Source organism: Vidua chalybeata, chromosome 17 (assembly GCF_026979565.1).
Source record: "Vidua chalybeata isolate OUT-0048 chromosome 17, bVidCha1 merged haplotype, whole genome shotgun sequence".
NCBI classification, from domain to species: Eukaryota; Metazoa; Chordata; class Aves; order Passeriformes; family Viduidae; genus Vidua; species Vidua chalybeata.
The window spans coordinates 2,052,185-2,067,966 of NC_071546.1; the positions used below are offsets into that span (position 1 = coordinate 2,052,185).

At 47.9% G+C, this 15,782-nt stretch overlaps 1 protein-coding gene across 5 annotated transcripts in view; it reads left to right on the forward strand.

Annotated features, from left to right (window-relative positions):
• CBFA2T2 (CBFA2/RUNX1 partner transcriptional co-repressor 2) overlaps window positions 1–15,782 on the forward strand; it is a 58,141-nt gene that overhangs the window by 23,182 nt on the left and 19,177 nt on the right. The window contains exon 1 of one of the 5 annotated variants that reach the window (XM_053958722.1): window positions 7,713–7,743. The exons of the other annotated variants lie outside the window; for them this stretch is intronic. The gene's annotated coding sequence lies outside the window, so the exon portion shown is untranslated. Of the gene's footprint in view, window positions 1–7,712; window positions 7,744–15,782 lie in introns of those variants that run through there. 5 annotated transcript variants of the gene reach the window in all.

The following is a 15,782-nucleotide window of genomic DNA, read 5'->3' on the forward strand; positions in this document are numbered from 1 at the left end:
TCTTGTCGCCAGACCTGATAATGTTATAGAAATTCTGCAGGACATCCAAGTGAAGACACTTTTTTCTCCCTGCTATTGTCTGCTGGATGACATGATTTTCACTATTAATATGGAAAAGATGTTTAGTCTGATTTTTGGAACTACCTAGGCTTCACCTAAATGACTGTGTGCCCTTCACAGCCAGGCAGCCCAGCACATCCAGCAGTTAGAGAAACACACAAATAATGCAGAACTCAGAGACTCCAGTGTGGGAAACAAGGAAAAAGGAGTAAAGGAACGGCAGTTTGAGCAAATACTGCCAACAGGAAAGTGCAGCTAAGCCAAGAGAAGGATTTTGAAGGGTTTGAGGAAGGAGCAGAATTGCTAAAGGCAAGAAGAATAAATCATTAATCTGAGAACTCTATTACACAGGGAATGCCCCGAGGAAAAGAGCAGAAACTCCATTTAATAGTGAAAATGCCAAGCCAGGCTCTGCTCTGCCCAGGGACTGGAGCCACAGCCCCTACTTACTTCCAAGATGCTGCTATTTTTGCAACTTGCATCTGCTGGTGTTGCAGAGGCTTGTTTAAACCTGCCAAAGCAAAGGGAGCTTTGCTCACGTGAGCCCTGGGTCAGGCTGTTGGGTTTGGGTTTTTTTCTGGTTTATTCTGAGCCTTAAGGACCAGAGTCCCCAAGAGAGTGGGGTTTCACTTAATGCTGCCTCCCCTGTCGCATTGAGTGTGAGTCCCAAATTATTTTATTGCTGCTTCACAGAGCTTTGTCTTGCGTCACCCACAGCGGAGTTTGGCTTGTAGAGGTTATCACTGGTTTGACAGGTTTGTGTGGTTTGACTGCAGGAGCTGAGTTTTCAAGTCAATCAGCCCTTCAGTCCCCAAATTGACCCATAAATGCAGTAACCACCAGCAGCATTTAGCAGGAGGCAGTGCTCTCCCACAGTTATGGGATGGGATGGGGGAGCCAGGTGGCCTCTTGTTTTCTCCAGATCTGTTTTTTTAAGCTTTGGACAAAAAACAAGATTTGTTTGACGTGTATGTGTGATGTTTATAGTATAGCTGGAGAGCTGAACACAGTCATTTGGGGACTTGGACACATGCAGCAGATTTAAGTCAATGCTGGCTAGGTTTTAAATCTGAGCAGGAGATGGTCATAATCTGTTGCCTGTTTGGTTTTTTTCCCATTATAAAAGCTGGCTTATCCATACTTCTTCTGGGCTGGATTGTAAGCTTGCCTTTATCTAGTGACTATTTCCATATCTGATTGCTTGTTAGGAGCTAGGTATGAAATGTGTTTCGACAGACACTCCAGAGCAGTCCCTGGGGGCAGCATCACTGCAGGTCTCTGGGAGTCTGTTCAACTTTTATTTTTATGAGGGAGACTGCCTTAATTCATGCAGCGTTCAGGGAACGGCTGGAAAAACCTTTGTTTAGAGCAGGAGCAGCAGCCAGGAAGAAATGGTGAGCGGTGATCCCACAGTTAAAAGTGCAGCACAGAGAGGCTTGGGTTCAGTTCCTGGGTCTGCAAGCAATTTTCTGAGGCAGGACCTTGACCTTAGCACGGCTTTGTGTGTCAGCAGCTTATGTCCAACAGGACAATAGCAATTTCAGAGGTTTCAAAGCATTTTAAAGTGTAACTATCATGCCTTTTATTGGGCTGGGCAGTGGCATTTTTATAAGCTAAGCTTAAGGTTTTAGAATAATGCGTACTGAATTTCCTCGGCGCGCTGCCGGCTGTGGGATTCCCATCTCTGGTGGCTGCAGCACGACTTGGGGTATTGAAGGAGGACACTCACAGGTGGCCAGAAGAACCATTTAGAAGAACCAACACTTGCAGATCTTCAAAGCCAAGAGTCAGTTTTCCTTCCTCGCCTCATCTGTGGCAGCGGGATGCCGCAACCTGCCGGCGGGATGCCGTGTAACCATCCCTTTCACCAAAAAAAAAAAAAAAAAAACCCTTGAAAGCCCCAAAAGTGTCGCTAGCCGTGGCGGAGGGGAGGACGAGGAGGCTGCGGCTCGGACCTGTTGCAGGGGGGAGCGGGCATTGTGCGAGCAGATGTGCCGGGCGCTGCCGCTCCGTGCCCTGCCCGCAGCGCCAGGTGCAGCCATTGTTCCGCTGCTCCCCATTCAGCCGCCCTCGCTGCCGCTCCCGCATTGTTCCTCCAGGAAATTAGCATTAAAAACCCATCCCAAACCCCCACGTCCCTCAACTGCAGGTGACTGTTATTGGCCCCAGCTGCCACCCTTGTGCTTGATTACTTCCATATGGGGCTGTGGCAAGATGTAGGATCCTCTTATTGATTTTTTTTTTTTAATATTTTTCCCCTTTTTCTTTTATTCCCAGCCTTTCCCTCCGCCCCACACAGACCCTTCAGCTTCAACAAAACCCTGAAATCTATTAAGCCCCCGATAGGCTCCAGTTGCTGTTACAACTGGGATGAACATTTTACAAGCAAAGCTAATTACACCCTCTTTGCTTTCTTCCTTTCTTCAGCCCCCACCCCATAAATGTAAAATAACCAGAGGGCAACTGGTAGTAAATTAAATCTTTGCAGTGTCCTGAGAGGAGGTTTCCTTGCTAGCAGGAAGAAGTCTGCTGGGCTTTAGATGTTTTGTTATCTGGTTTTGGGCTTGTTGGGGTTTTTTTGGTGTTTTTTTGTTTTTTTTTTTTTTTTTAACTAGAAAATGGGAAACTCTGGCATACTGCTGTGACACACCTATTAAAGGCATACACAGATCCCAGCCTGGGTCTGGATAGGAAAGGAAAACATAATTAAACAAGTGGGATGTTAATTTGTGAGTGTAGTCAGCTGTTGAGAGGAGCCAAGGAGAAACTCCATGCCAACTGAGGTTACAAATTTCTAGGAGCAATGTGGTTTTCTCCTCGTACGATTTATCTACAGGGCAGCAGATTCCATGAAAGTCCAGATCTCCTAAAATATCCCCTGGGGTATTCCCTGGGTTTTCCTCACGATAGGATGGGCTGCAGTTGGCAAGAGGAGGAGGGAGGGAGCATCCCTTGCTGCCCTGCCTGGGCCTGAGAAATGCACCTGCTCTTCAGAGGCACGCTGGGGAGCACGGGTGGGTCACGTCCTGTGACGTGCCATCGGCCCACGCAGCCTGACCCACTTTGTGCCAGGCAGGAGTGGAGGAGGGTGGCAGCTCATGCCCATGCTGGAGGCATCAGGCAGAGCTTCCCTCTGTGCCCCTGTCCGAGCAGCCTGGGGGCCAAAGCCCTGACCCAGGCCTGAGGTCGGTCGGTCACACCTCTCTGGAGAAGTGTTGGGTTTCCCTCACCCAGCTGGGACCCCCGAAGGCTGTGCTGGTGGGGTTTGTGCTGGAGGCTCCTGCCAGAGCAGCTCGTGAGGGGATGGTGGTCCTTGGAGCACCATGGAGGTGTTCCTGCTCCTGCCTGGGCCTCAGGGGCTGCTGAAGGTGAGACCTTACCAGAACCTGGTATGCCTCAGCTGTTCCAGCTTGGGAAGCCATTCCTCAGGGAATCATCACCTTTTGTGGCTTTGCATTCTTGGTGGTGCCCCAGCAGCCACTTCCATGGGATCTCTCTTGTTCCTGCTGGTGATGCACTGAGCAGTTTGAGCAGAGACCTGGCAGGGCAGCGTGGCAGAGGTGCTGCGGTGTCCCATCATGGTACAGATGCAGGAAAGCAAACCTCTAGCTGGAAATGATCCTAGAAATGCCCCTCTCTGCTCACAAAGAGACATGGAAGATATATCCATAATGGAGAATGACATTTTATTCAGCAGAGTCACTGCACTGAGACTTTGCTCAGATACAGAAGTCTGGAGCTTGGTTGGTTGATCTCAAGATTACAGATGCAAACTTACTTATGGATGGGGAGTGGACTTGCCCTAAGGCTTTGTGTCTCAGCATTGGTGCTCCACCATTTGCCAGGCTGACCTTCAGCACGAGCTGCATCCTGTCTTTGATATGTGGGACCTGCCAATGTAGGTTGTGAGGATTTAAAATAAAAATTCTGGTTTCTATCTGAGAATATTGTTCAGCTGAAGTACTTGGTTTATTTACTGCATGTCCCTCCTTCCTGATCCAGACCTCTCCTGGCTTGGCTGCCTGGCATGGACCACTCAGCTCTTCCTGGGAAGCATCTGTGCAGGTGCAGTGGTGGGGAAGGTGGACTTCTAAAAAAATCCCAGCTCTTAGGGGTGCCGTGCAGCCTGGGGACAGCCACTGGGTACAGCGGGTCAGAAGGTGGATGAAGGAGGCAAGGCAAGCTCATGGAATATCTCGAGCGATTTTCCTCAGACTTGTTTTAAACCCTTCAAAGTCAAATCTCAAACTTAGGGGGTTTCTTCTCCCTAATTAAATTAACAGGCCATATGGTGTTTACTGTGAGCGCCTGCAATATGGAAGGAGCTACCTCCTGGATCACTTTCTTTTTTCAAAAGCTGCTGCTTTACCTGATGTCACTGTTCTGAAATGTTCTTTTCAGCAGCGGGCATGAGGGGTTATTTCTGCCACCTCAGTGCTGTTGGTGTCACCTTCTGATCCCAGGGTTGAGCTGTACCATAACCTGTTTCTGCAGCTTTCTTTGTTTTTTCTTGTTTTTTTTCTTAGGCCATTTTGCTGCTTAGTGAGGAGTGTGTATAAGTCAGGGTTTTTTTCATGCTTTTTCACATGCAGGTGATGATTCTTGTTCTTGGAGCTGAGGAGAATAGAAAACAACTCAGGGTGGTTTTTTTGGGGGATGCTAGTGTTTTCTTTTAACAACTGCTACCATTTTTTTTTTTTCATTGAAGGTAACATGACCATCTCAGAAATATGTCAAACCGCAAGTTTTGTAGAGTTTTGTTCTTTATTAATGGGCTGGTTTTAAAGAACTTACTTTGCATGCGCTGCTTTTATCTTTGCATGAAATGTGGAGGAGGAAGTGAAGACCTTGAGGAAGAAAAATCATTGGGTTTTTATAAGATCCTTGCAGTTAGCTGAACAGGAAACAGGGTAAGAATCTCTAAACTTGTAGGAGAAGTCAAGGAACGGAAAGTCTCGCATTTTGCTGTCTGTTTTGAGCTGCCCTCACTCTTCCAGCAGGGATTTTTGGTAATCATCATTTGTGTGCGAGTGCACTTGCTGTGAGCTCACCCTGCATCTCTCCAGTGGTGTACCTTAACCTCTGTCTGCGATTTTTAACTTGTTGGTGCATCTGTTCCATAGGGGCTGGGTGACCCTTCATCTCCAGCCAGTCTCAGCTGCTTGTGGGGTGTCTGAGCTCCCAGGAACAGATCCATTTGTGGCCGCTGAAAACACCCTGCCACATTAGCATATTCCTGCAACGTATGCTCCAAGGGTGTTTCTTTGCAGAGAAGCCTCTCTAAAGATAGCACCGTGAAGTTCTGTGTTGTCAACCAGGGACACTTGATCTAAAAAACAACATTTGATACACAGACAAGGTTTGCAAGTGCCATCTGGATTCTGGGAGATGAGCTAGGTTGTCTCTGTTTTACATACACTCACCAGGAAAAAAAAACAAGTGTGTGCAGGCGGATGAATTCTTCAGAATCACCTGAGCAGAACTCTTTAGTCCACATGAGTGTCCTCAGTGACATGGGACACCTGTGTAATGCCATACCACTGGGTATCATGTCCCTCTGGACCTTCTTAGGGTGCTGGAAATAATTCTGTAGTTCAGTGATATGTTATTGAAACCCAGGTGGGATCAATTGAAATTCTCTCACACCAGTAGTATTTTAATCTCCTTTCCAGCATACTGCAAGGCAGAACCTGCAAATGATGCAAAGCCCTGCAGAAATGGGCATCTTTTTAGGGAGGTGGGGACGCAGGGAACGCAGATGTCTTTGTCTGGCTTCAGTTCTGCCTAGTGGAGAGGCTGTCCTCAAACCCATGCCAGTGCTGAGAGAAACCTGAACACCGTGAAAACCTAACGTAGCTCTAGAGGGCTGGACAGCAAACTCCCTGTCCTCATCTTCCCAGGGACATGTAGCTTATAGAATGTATTTTCCTTCAGGGCCTATTTCTTGACTTTCTAGTTATCCTCTCATATGCAAATCTAATTTGCCTAATGGGCTGGTGAGTGTAATTGAAAGGCAGCCTGCACTTACACGATAGTGAAAAGTCTCACCTGTGCCCAGGCACAGATGGGGCTCTGCCTCACTGCTGCATCATTAGAGGAAATTTATAGGCGCCGTGTCACAGGCTTTGCTGTGACCAGGGAAGGAAGATGACAGTTTAGAACAGACTTGGGGCTTTGCTGGGTTGTTTTGTGCCCTGGTCTCACAACTTTGGCAATTGAGCTTTTTGGGTTTTTGTCTTGCCCTGTGCTCCAGTTGATGGGGAGCAGGTTAATGCAAGTTACTGGTAACTACTTGAGGACAACGCTAAGAAGGATGAATTGGAAAATCTTGTCTGTGCTGTGTGATGGGCTGAAAGCGAGTGCAGCAGCAGCTGAGCCAGCCTTCCCTCTCCAGTCCCTGTGCATCACTGAGTCTCCAGAGGTTATCCATGGAAATTCTCCACCTCTGCTGCCCACGAGAGGGAGGGGAAGGAGGCACACAGAAACAGTCACTGCTGTGCACCCATCTCTGCTGGGATAATTCCCTGAACAGACCAAGAAGGTGTGGATCCCCCATCCCTGGCAGTGTTCATGTTCCAGTTGGACAGGGCTTGGAGTAACCTGGTCTGGTGGAAGGTGTTCAGGGGTTTGGGACAGAGTGATCTTCAAGGTCCCTTCCAACCCAACCATTCCATGATTCTAAACACTGAACTTTGATGGTTCTCCTGTTCATCCTGATCTCTCTGTGCCTGGACTCTACAGGGGATGCTGGCTTGTGGGGCTCCAGGTGTGTAGGGGCCCCTCTACATCATCAGGCCCCTCCAAAACACACCCCTAAGTGTGTTCCTCCTGTGCTGCCAGTTCCAGGGAATGGTGGAAATTTCCCACAAGCTGGTCAGGCTTGGGGCACAGAGGAGGAGCCATTTGTGTAGTGGTGTGAGGAGTGTTTTTAAGAGGCAGAATTGTCATCTTGGCAGGGCTCCTGTGTGTGCCAGTGATGGCAGGGACTATTAGCTGGGCAGCACTGAATGCACTTAGCGCCCAAGTGAATGAAGTGAGCTCTGCACAGAGCCAGGGAGCTGGGGAGTCATTAGTGAGCCTTGGCTACCTCAGCAATATCAGCAGGGCAGTGACAGGGGTGTTGGTGTGGGCAGCAGTGCCAGGGCTGCCTGGGAAAGCCAGCCTGGCTGTGGGGCAAGGGACACTCCTGGTCACACAAGCTCAGGGTGGGTCCAGCTGGAAGGGACCACAGCAGCTGGGTCATCCCGGAGCACGTGGCACAGGGCTGTGTCCAGGCAGTCCTGGAACACCTCCAGTAGGGAGATATTTGCCCTCCCTGGGCATTCCCACACAGTAAAGAAGTTTTTCACGTTCATGTGTAACTTCCTGGGCATCAGTTCCTGCCCGTTCCTCTTGTCCCACAGAGCAGAGTCTGGTCCCTGCTGTGACCCTTCCCTGCAGACACTGACAGAGGGATGGAGTCCCCTCTGGCACTTGTAGGAGATTGTAAATAACGAGGATAAAAGAGATTTTCCAAGTCTTTCCCAAGTTCCTCATGATTTCTTGGACAACTTGCCCAATTTTGGATAAAGTCTGGTGGAGCTTTAGCCCTTGGGCTGGCTGGCAGTGATGAGCTCCTGCTCTTCAGCCTCCCTCTGGAGAAGGGAAGACTCTGTGTTCGAGTCTGCTTTATATTTGGAAATGGTATGACTTCAGGGACCCAAGGGGGATGTTTTTCTGTATGCTTCCTTGATTGCTTCATTTTGGGTTTGTGGTAGAACTTGGTTATGGTTTGTTTTGCACTGCATTTGGTTTCTGTTTTGATTTTGCTAAAATGACCATTGTTTTCATCTAAATTGGCCCATCTGACTATGAGTTTCTGGACTGCTTTCTTCTCCAGATGGTCAGGATTTGTACCTGGTCTGTGCTTAACAAACAGGTTTGTTGTTAGTTTTGGGGTTTTGTTTCTAGTTTAATATAGGCTTTTCTAATGGCTTTGGGTGTCCTTGGTATTATTTGTGCCTCTCTGTGGTCACGTTGGTTGTTATGGATTAAATGTGGTTTTCTGCCTTGAGATCTCACTTCTTTCAGAAGTGCTTTTTTAAATTGCTGTTATTTACAGTTATTGGTAGTGGTGCTTGAGCTGGTAGCACTGCTGCTTTGTGTCTGCCTGGTATGCAGAGATCTTTTTATCCCAGTTTGTGCTTTACTTATTTGGAGTACTCTCTACTCACTGGATACCCCTACTCTTAAACCCCAGACCTGCTGTTCCTGTTCTCCTTAGCCCAGATCCCTGTGCTCAGTGATATTCATGATGCTCTAAGAAATCCAGATTTGCTCAGTACTGGTTGTTTTCTGAGGTCAGTGCTGATTTTAAGGTTCATTTATAGTGTTGGGGACCAAACCATCAAGCAGCAGGGTTTGGAAGATGGAGGACAGCAAGAGGGATGTCTTCTTAAATGGTTTTAAAGCTTGACTTTAAATTCCTTCTGTATGTCTTTAGTAATCAGGTTTAAAGCTCCCAAATATTCACTGGATGATTTTAAGGAGGGTTTGAATTCATCCTTTTATTCTAAAAGATTTAATGATTTTTCAGACTCTTTCCTTTTTCCTTGTGTTGCTTGAACTTCTGAGGTGCTCCAGGCTGTCTCTGCCCTGCTGTGCAGATCCCTGGGGTGTGTCAGTGTGGGATGGGGACCTGTCCAGGTCATGGACAGTGCCTGTGTTTGTTGTACCTAGTGAGGCAGGATTGCTGTGGATGCCTGAGGAAAGGACACATTTGGACAGACAAGGCTGTCTCTCCTGAAGGAGCTGCTGTGGCTGAAGGATTTCTGGGTTCTCTGATGACAAAAATCTGGAGTAAACCTTGCTGTCCTCATAACAATCTGTGGGAGCTGTTGTACAGACCGTGCACGTCCCTGTAGGAACTTGTCCTGCGTGTGGCCACAGTTATTCCCAGCAGCCAACTGGGAGCAGAGGCACAGGGTGGGCAGGATCTCAAGTGCCAGGAGCTGTGGGATTGGGATCTGAGCTCACCAGGCACTGTGATAAGGGATCTCACACCATCCCTCAGCTGCTTGGGGTTAAAAATGGACCAGGCAGTGGAGTGGACTCTGCTGGATGGGACGCTTTTCTCAGAGGAAACTCCCAGAATGGTTGTTCTTGGAGAGGCAGGGATTCATCCCGCAATGAGAACAGCAGGGCTGCTGGTGGGAAGCCTTCAGCAAAGGGGCTCACTGTGCTGACCCAGAAACAGCACCCTTCTCAGCACCTCCTAAATTTCTTATGGAATTGGCTAGAAAATGTCCTCCTTTCCCACAGCTTTTCCTGCTGAAACTGAGAGCTGGGACATAAACCACCAGGCAGTGAAAAAAGAGGCTCACTCACCTGGCGACCATCACTTTTGGGATGAACCAGACTCACAGTGCAGAAGCTGCAGGATTCCCTTGGGAAGGGGGTTGTCCTGGGGAAGCCATGGGAATGCCAGACCTGCAGTGCTCCCCTGGGTTTCCTGGAGCAGCTCAGCAGGGAGCAGGGCAGTGCTGCAGAGTGGGAGCTGTGGCCTCGCTGCACTGGTGGCCATCAGCTCCTGCTGGGATCTGCTCTGTGCACATTGCCCTCTCCTCATTTCTTTTGGTAAAGTCGGGCAGCAAGGAGGCTCAGGGTCCTAAATGGAGTTTGTGGGGTGGTGGTGGGATGAATTTGTGGCTTAAATCTCTTATGATGGATTTTTAAACCACAAACTCTGCTCAGACACCTCTAACTGCAGCACCTGTGTAAGAGGCGCTTGTGCAGGAGAAGCTGCAGAGCAGCCAGAACCCCCTGGGAATGCTCCCCTTGGATGAGAGAACCCTGTAACCCTCCCTGAGGCTCCTCCAGAGCCGTTCCTGAGAAGCCCAGCAAGGGCTGCAGTGGTGGTGGCCCCGTGCTGGATCCTCCATGGGGAGCTGTGGGTTCCCTGTGCAGCTCCTTGGGTCACTCCTCGGAGCCTGCTCCAGCAGCTCTGCTTTTCCCAAGCCTCTTTAAATCAGTGGATGCATTCCCATTGACTGTTTGGAGCTGCAGAGAGCCCCTTGGAGCTAATTAGTAATTAGAGGATGCCAATTAACCACGGTTCCCCAGGCTCTGCTGCTTTGCTGGGGCTGCTGGGTCGGAGAAGGAGGGAACAAAATGGAGCCCAGCGCGAATGTGTTTCATCTGGAGAGCAGGAGAAGGGTGGAGCTGCTTGTTAAATGGCCAGCAGTCCAAGTTTTGAAAGGATTTATGAGGGCTAGATAAAATCATGTCCTAAAGGCTGTCTCGAAGCCTCTGTTAAGGTGGAAAATGCTTTCTAAACTTAGAGCTTGTTTCACTGTGTTTCCCCTCTCTTGGACCTCCCAAAATTTTACAGGTACAAAAGTTTCAGCTTTATTTACTGCATAGTGTTTAGCCTAGGCAGAATGAAAAAACAGATTTGCACTCTCAAAATTACAGTGCTCAGTTGTTTTGCTGTATAACCTGTGGATTATACGCCTGCCCACCTTGGGAAATGTGGTTCCTAAACTGTGGCAGAATTTAAGGAATGCTCCTGAGGGAAACAGGTTTTTACTGCCATTGCCAGGGGAGACTCGGTCACTCAACCATGAGTTTCCCACTTGTTGGATCACTTCTTACTCTTTGGTGTAAAGTTGGTGTTCACTGGACCCCAGAGGGGTGAATCCGTGGCCTTGATGCTCTGGTCAGGGAGCCATTTCAGAGCTTTTAAGAGTGTAACCCCTTAAAGCCAACTCTTAAAATTAATTTTTCTATCTAAAAATAGCTGAGATGGTAAAAGTGCTGCTTTTATTTTATTTTTTTAATACAAGCATAATTAACTCAACTCTTGCTTTCACTCTACACAGCATTAACAATAAGTAATACCCAAGCTCTCTTTTGCCCTGACATCTCATTTCCCCACGTGTAGAAGCACCACAAAATAATCATTAATAAAAAAACCCAATCTTTGATAGCAGGCTGTTGCTCCAAGCCTTTCTCCATGGTGTCCCTTCTGTACGTGTTGTGTCTGGGCTCCACCAGCCTCAGGAGCCGTTAATCTTCCTGGTGTTTTCTTCCCTGAGGCAAATGAGACACAGATGTTCCCATCTGGAAACTTTGCTCCCGCCACTGTTGTTCCACTCGGAGTCAGAGGCTTTGGAGAGCAATGCAGCAGGCTGAGACTTTTAAGAACTAATTTTTTGCCATGATTGTGATAATTGCCCGTTTGATATCTGTAACTGCTTTCATTTTTCATTCCGAGTGCTTTAGCCCAAGGAGTAAATAGTGCAGGGGAGGAAATATTGCTTAATATTGTTATGGGAGTGGGTGATTTAAAAAAAAATAGTCTTGATTCTGTAATGTTAAATGGAACAAGGAATTACTGAAAAATTACCAAAATACTTAGCAGTATCTAAGCAAATGAATTAGTGAGCAGCTCTGGCTTTGCTGAACGAGTGCCCTGTCCCACGTTATAACCCAGCCAAAGGGGTGGTTGGGGAGGTTGCGTCACTCCCCTCAATCCCCAGAGTGCTTCCTATCCTAAAACTGCAATGCAGGCCTTGGTTTCCAGGAATGTATTCTCCTGGGCTATATTCCAGGAGTGTATGCCTCCCTCCAGGGTGGCTGTCTCTGATGAGGGCAGAGCAGTCAGCTGGGGAGGATGAGGAGGGTTCCATGCACCAGGGCACCTCGGGCTCCCTGGCAGAGCTCACAGCATCCCTTTGAGACAATGATGAGCAAAAGCTGCTGCCAGGGATATCAGGGGATGAACTTGGGCACCCAAAATTTATTTGTAGGGATGCTAGTGGTGTGGGAAGGGAATGGCTGTGGTGTGGTGGCTAGAACAACAACAGCTCCTGGGTGGAAATGGCTGTCAGGGTAGCTATTGCCTGCCTCCTTCATGGAAAGAGAGCAGGAGAGTGGGGATTACCACAACAGGGTGGATTGTGTTCTTGTAGAAGCAAGATCAGTTTGGGGGCTTGATGTACAACAGCTGTGGGGTGTGTTGGATGTGATAGTTTGTGGGGCGAATCCCAGATCCCACAGGTTTGGTCCTGGCCCCAGAGGAGGGCAGAGCTCAAGAGGCAGGAGTGCCCTGCAGGCAGGTTTGTGCTGCTGGGTCTGACACGGCCATGGCACAGGCAGAGCTGGAGCTGCTGCCGCCTTGTCTGCCTGGGAACTGCCTCGAAATCCAACCTGTGCTACTGCTGAGTTCCTAGAGCCAGGCACATTAATAGGATTTTATAAAAATCACTGAAGGGCAAGATGGATAAAGATCTGCAGTCTGCCTTCAGGAATAAATTATTAATCTTATTTCCCTTATTAACTGCTTTCTGGACTGCTTGTGAACGATAACATACTTTGCTCTTTCAAGTTCTTCTATCTGAGTTTCACATTGAATTGAGATTTAAAGTGAAACAGCTGTGTGTGGGAGAGGACTAGATGGCAATGGAGATACACGCGTTTATTTTTGATTTATAAAATGCCTATCCCAGGCTCAGCAGCTCCCTCCTGTGTGATGCAAGGCTCTCCTGAGAGGTGCCGAGCCCTCTCCACTCCCACAGCATCTTACAGCTCAGGAGCTGGGATGTGCCATAAAACCCAGCTAAACGGGGTAAAAATAGGCTGATCACATGGAGTGGAGGAAATATCTGTACAGAGAAATGAGTTACCCACTGGCACTGCTGCTGTAGTAGTATCTTGGCCAGCTCCATGGCATGGAGGGAGGAGGATGGACAGGGACCTCATGTGACCTGCCCTTGCTGGTGACCTGGTTATGTGACACACTCGTGTTCTGCAGTGCTGGTTGTAAATCACCTTTTGTTGACTCAAGCAAAGAAAGACCTCTAGAAACCACCCCACAAGCAAGTAAATGTCAATATTTGTAGAGAGAAGTCATCTTGACTACAGACCTCCCAGTGTCTCACTCTCCTCCAAATTGGGACAGACCCAACCATCCTCTTTTTCTGAAAGCTGCTGTATTGGCTGCCTTGTTCCTGATGCTTATCTTCAGTCTTCCCTCTCAATCGCCTTTTGATGCAGCAATGCTGCAAAAAGATTAAATATTACTTTTCCCTTGACGATTTGATTTGAGTTTGAGCTTGGGGAAGCTGCTGGAAGCAGGTAAGGGAGGGAATTGCGGTGGAGAAGCAGTAAATGGCATCTTCTGGAAGCCTGAGTAATGATGCTCTTGCTTTGCATGTAGATCACCTCTCATCTGCATGCCTTGGAGAACTGCAAAGGTGCTCTACAGATGGCTTAGAGCCATCAAGGGGAGGGAAAGGCAACCTTGGAGCAGAGGAAAGATGTTAATAAAATTTAAATGTAATTCTTCCCATTTCTCAGTTCCTAAATGTGAAAAATATTAGCTTGGTGGAGACTGAAAACAGATGGTGAGCAGTTGGAGCAGATAAGCATGTTATTCAAAATAAACATTCGCCAAAGCTGGGGAGGTGGCGAACCATATTTCATTTCACCCTATTTACATTATCAGGTCAGGTTACACTGATGCTGCCTCTCGTCTGCATTCAGATGATCAACAGGGACCCAGTGATGAGCCAACTGCAGCACGTCCTCCTCGCTGGGGATGTCAGGGCTGGCATGGCTGGGCCGGGGCATTTCCCTGGCCTGCCCTCCAGCATGAGACATGGAGCTACTTGCAGAGTTATAGAACAGTTTGGGTCAGAGGGGGTTGTTAAAGATCTGTCCCTCCTTCGTTTCCTTCTTTCCAATGCCCTCTCTATCCATTTAGCCAAGTTTGGCATTGCTTTATCTAAAACCAGGGACTCTGATCTGTGTAAATGGTGGGAAAGAAGTTCCAAGGACTGTTTGTAGGAAGGGCTCATTTTGCTGACTTGTAGGGGGTCTATAATTCATGCCTCTAGCCCGAGTGCTCACCCTGGTGTCAGGGCCAGTGCAAAGACAGGTGTGGCTGATCTCCCTTGCTGCATCACCTCTGGGGTGTCTGTTTGTCTGCTGGCTCTGGAATAAGCTCAGACCTGGCTCATGGGTGACCAAAGAATTTCTCCTGCTGGACCTGACCTTGGCTGTTGTTACTGGGACAGTTCTCCAGTCCCTTGCTCTCAAGAGGCAGGTATGAATTTGGGGCTTTTAACTTTTTGGGGTGAGGAGAGGCTTTTTAGGTTATGAATATGTTCTGCCTGTTCCAGATGAAAGTTGAAAAACATCTTATGGTTAATCTTCTCATGATTAAACTTCTTTCTGTCTGAAATCAGTACATGCTTTCCCTCCTGAGACTGAACCATTGGGCAAACCCTTGTACACAGCCTTTTATTCAGAAATTTGTTAATTTACAGGTTTGCAATGTAACCACTTAGTGGTAAAAGCTTTGTTGACAAGGTCTGATTTTGAGCCTGTTCTCTGTCCTGCAAGCTGCCAAAGGGAAAAGCAAACCCTTACCTGGGCATAGCTGCTGGTGTCGCAGGGCTGTCTCATGTTTCATGTAGTTTTCTCTTATTTCTTCCAAGATATTTCATGGTTTGTCTTCTGCAGAAAGCTGGAGAGCTCAAGTCTGGCACATGGGCTGGTGAGACACAGTTCTGACTCTTTTTTTACAAATGACAGCTTATTTACAAATGACAGCTCCAAAATCACTCCCAGGGCATGCAGGTTCATCCTTCCTGCTTAACTCTTGTGCTGTGGAATCAAGGGGAATCCTACCTGTGCATCAGGAGAGGCTTGAAGATACCACTCAGGGAGGTGACTGGGTTAAATTGTGCCCATGCAGACACTGCATTGTAAATTCATATAAAGCATCCCCATTTTCTGCTCTGTAGCAGTGGCTCTTCCTCTCTTCCCTTGCTCTGAACAAATCCACGGCACTGCCAGGGAATCTAGATCAAGGCTTTCTCTTGAGCAGAGTGGAGCACCTCCTGGTACTGCCTTGAATTATATTTTGAACTTTGGGAAGTGGATGAGGAGACCATTTGTGTCTGTCTGCCTCACTGTCACTCTTCTGTTCCTAATCTTGCTTTTTGGGGGAAGGTAACATCCAGTTCTCCTCATGCACTATTTCTACATCTCTTTCATCACTTAGTTTATTCTCTAATTGCCAAAGGAATTTAAGGATTAAATTAAATTCCAGTGTAGTTGAGATACTCCATAACTTGTTGCTGTTTTTTTTTTCTTCTGCCTTTTCCCTTTTCTCAAGCCCACAGGCATGAAGAGTTTAATGAAGCAGTTTCTTCATACAGTTTATAGTGCAAGTAAATGCTGATGTTACCTGTCACAGCACCACTCTCTTTGTACTAAACACTATAGGTAGAAGACTTCTTTAAAGAAAATAAACAGGATGAGATCTGTCTGGAGCTGGTGTTGAAACTGCCCCCCTGAGATGTGCTGTGGTATTGGAGAGCTGGGATTGCAGGAGTGGGACCTCTCTGAGCATCAGTTGAGACCCCAGATTTTTTCTTGGTGTTTTGTCCCATTGCGTCACTTTGCTCTTTCTCCTCTCCAGAAAGGAAAATCATCAGCTGCACTTAATCCTGACATATGTTCCTTTTTAATTTGTTACGCCAGGATGGCAACTGGAGCAGCAAAGGAAATCTGGTGCGCACCGACAGCCAGAGCGGAGCCAGATGAACCCGGCGCCTTGCAGCGTGTCAGGGAGGGAGGGAGGGCTCCAGGTGTACTCACAGCTCTGAGGCTTTCTGGTCTCTTGCACACCTGGGCTCCTTAAATGGGGCACAGGAATATCTAGGGCAGGAGCA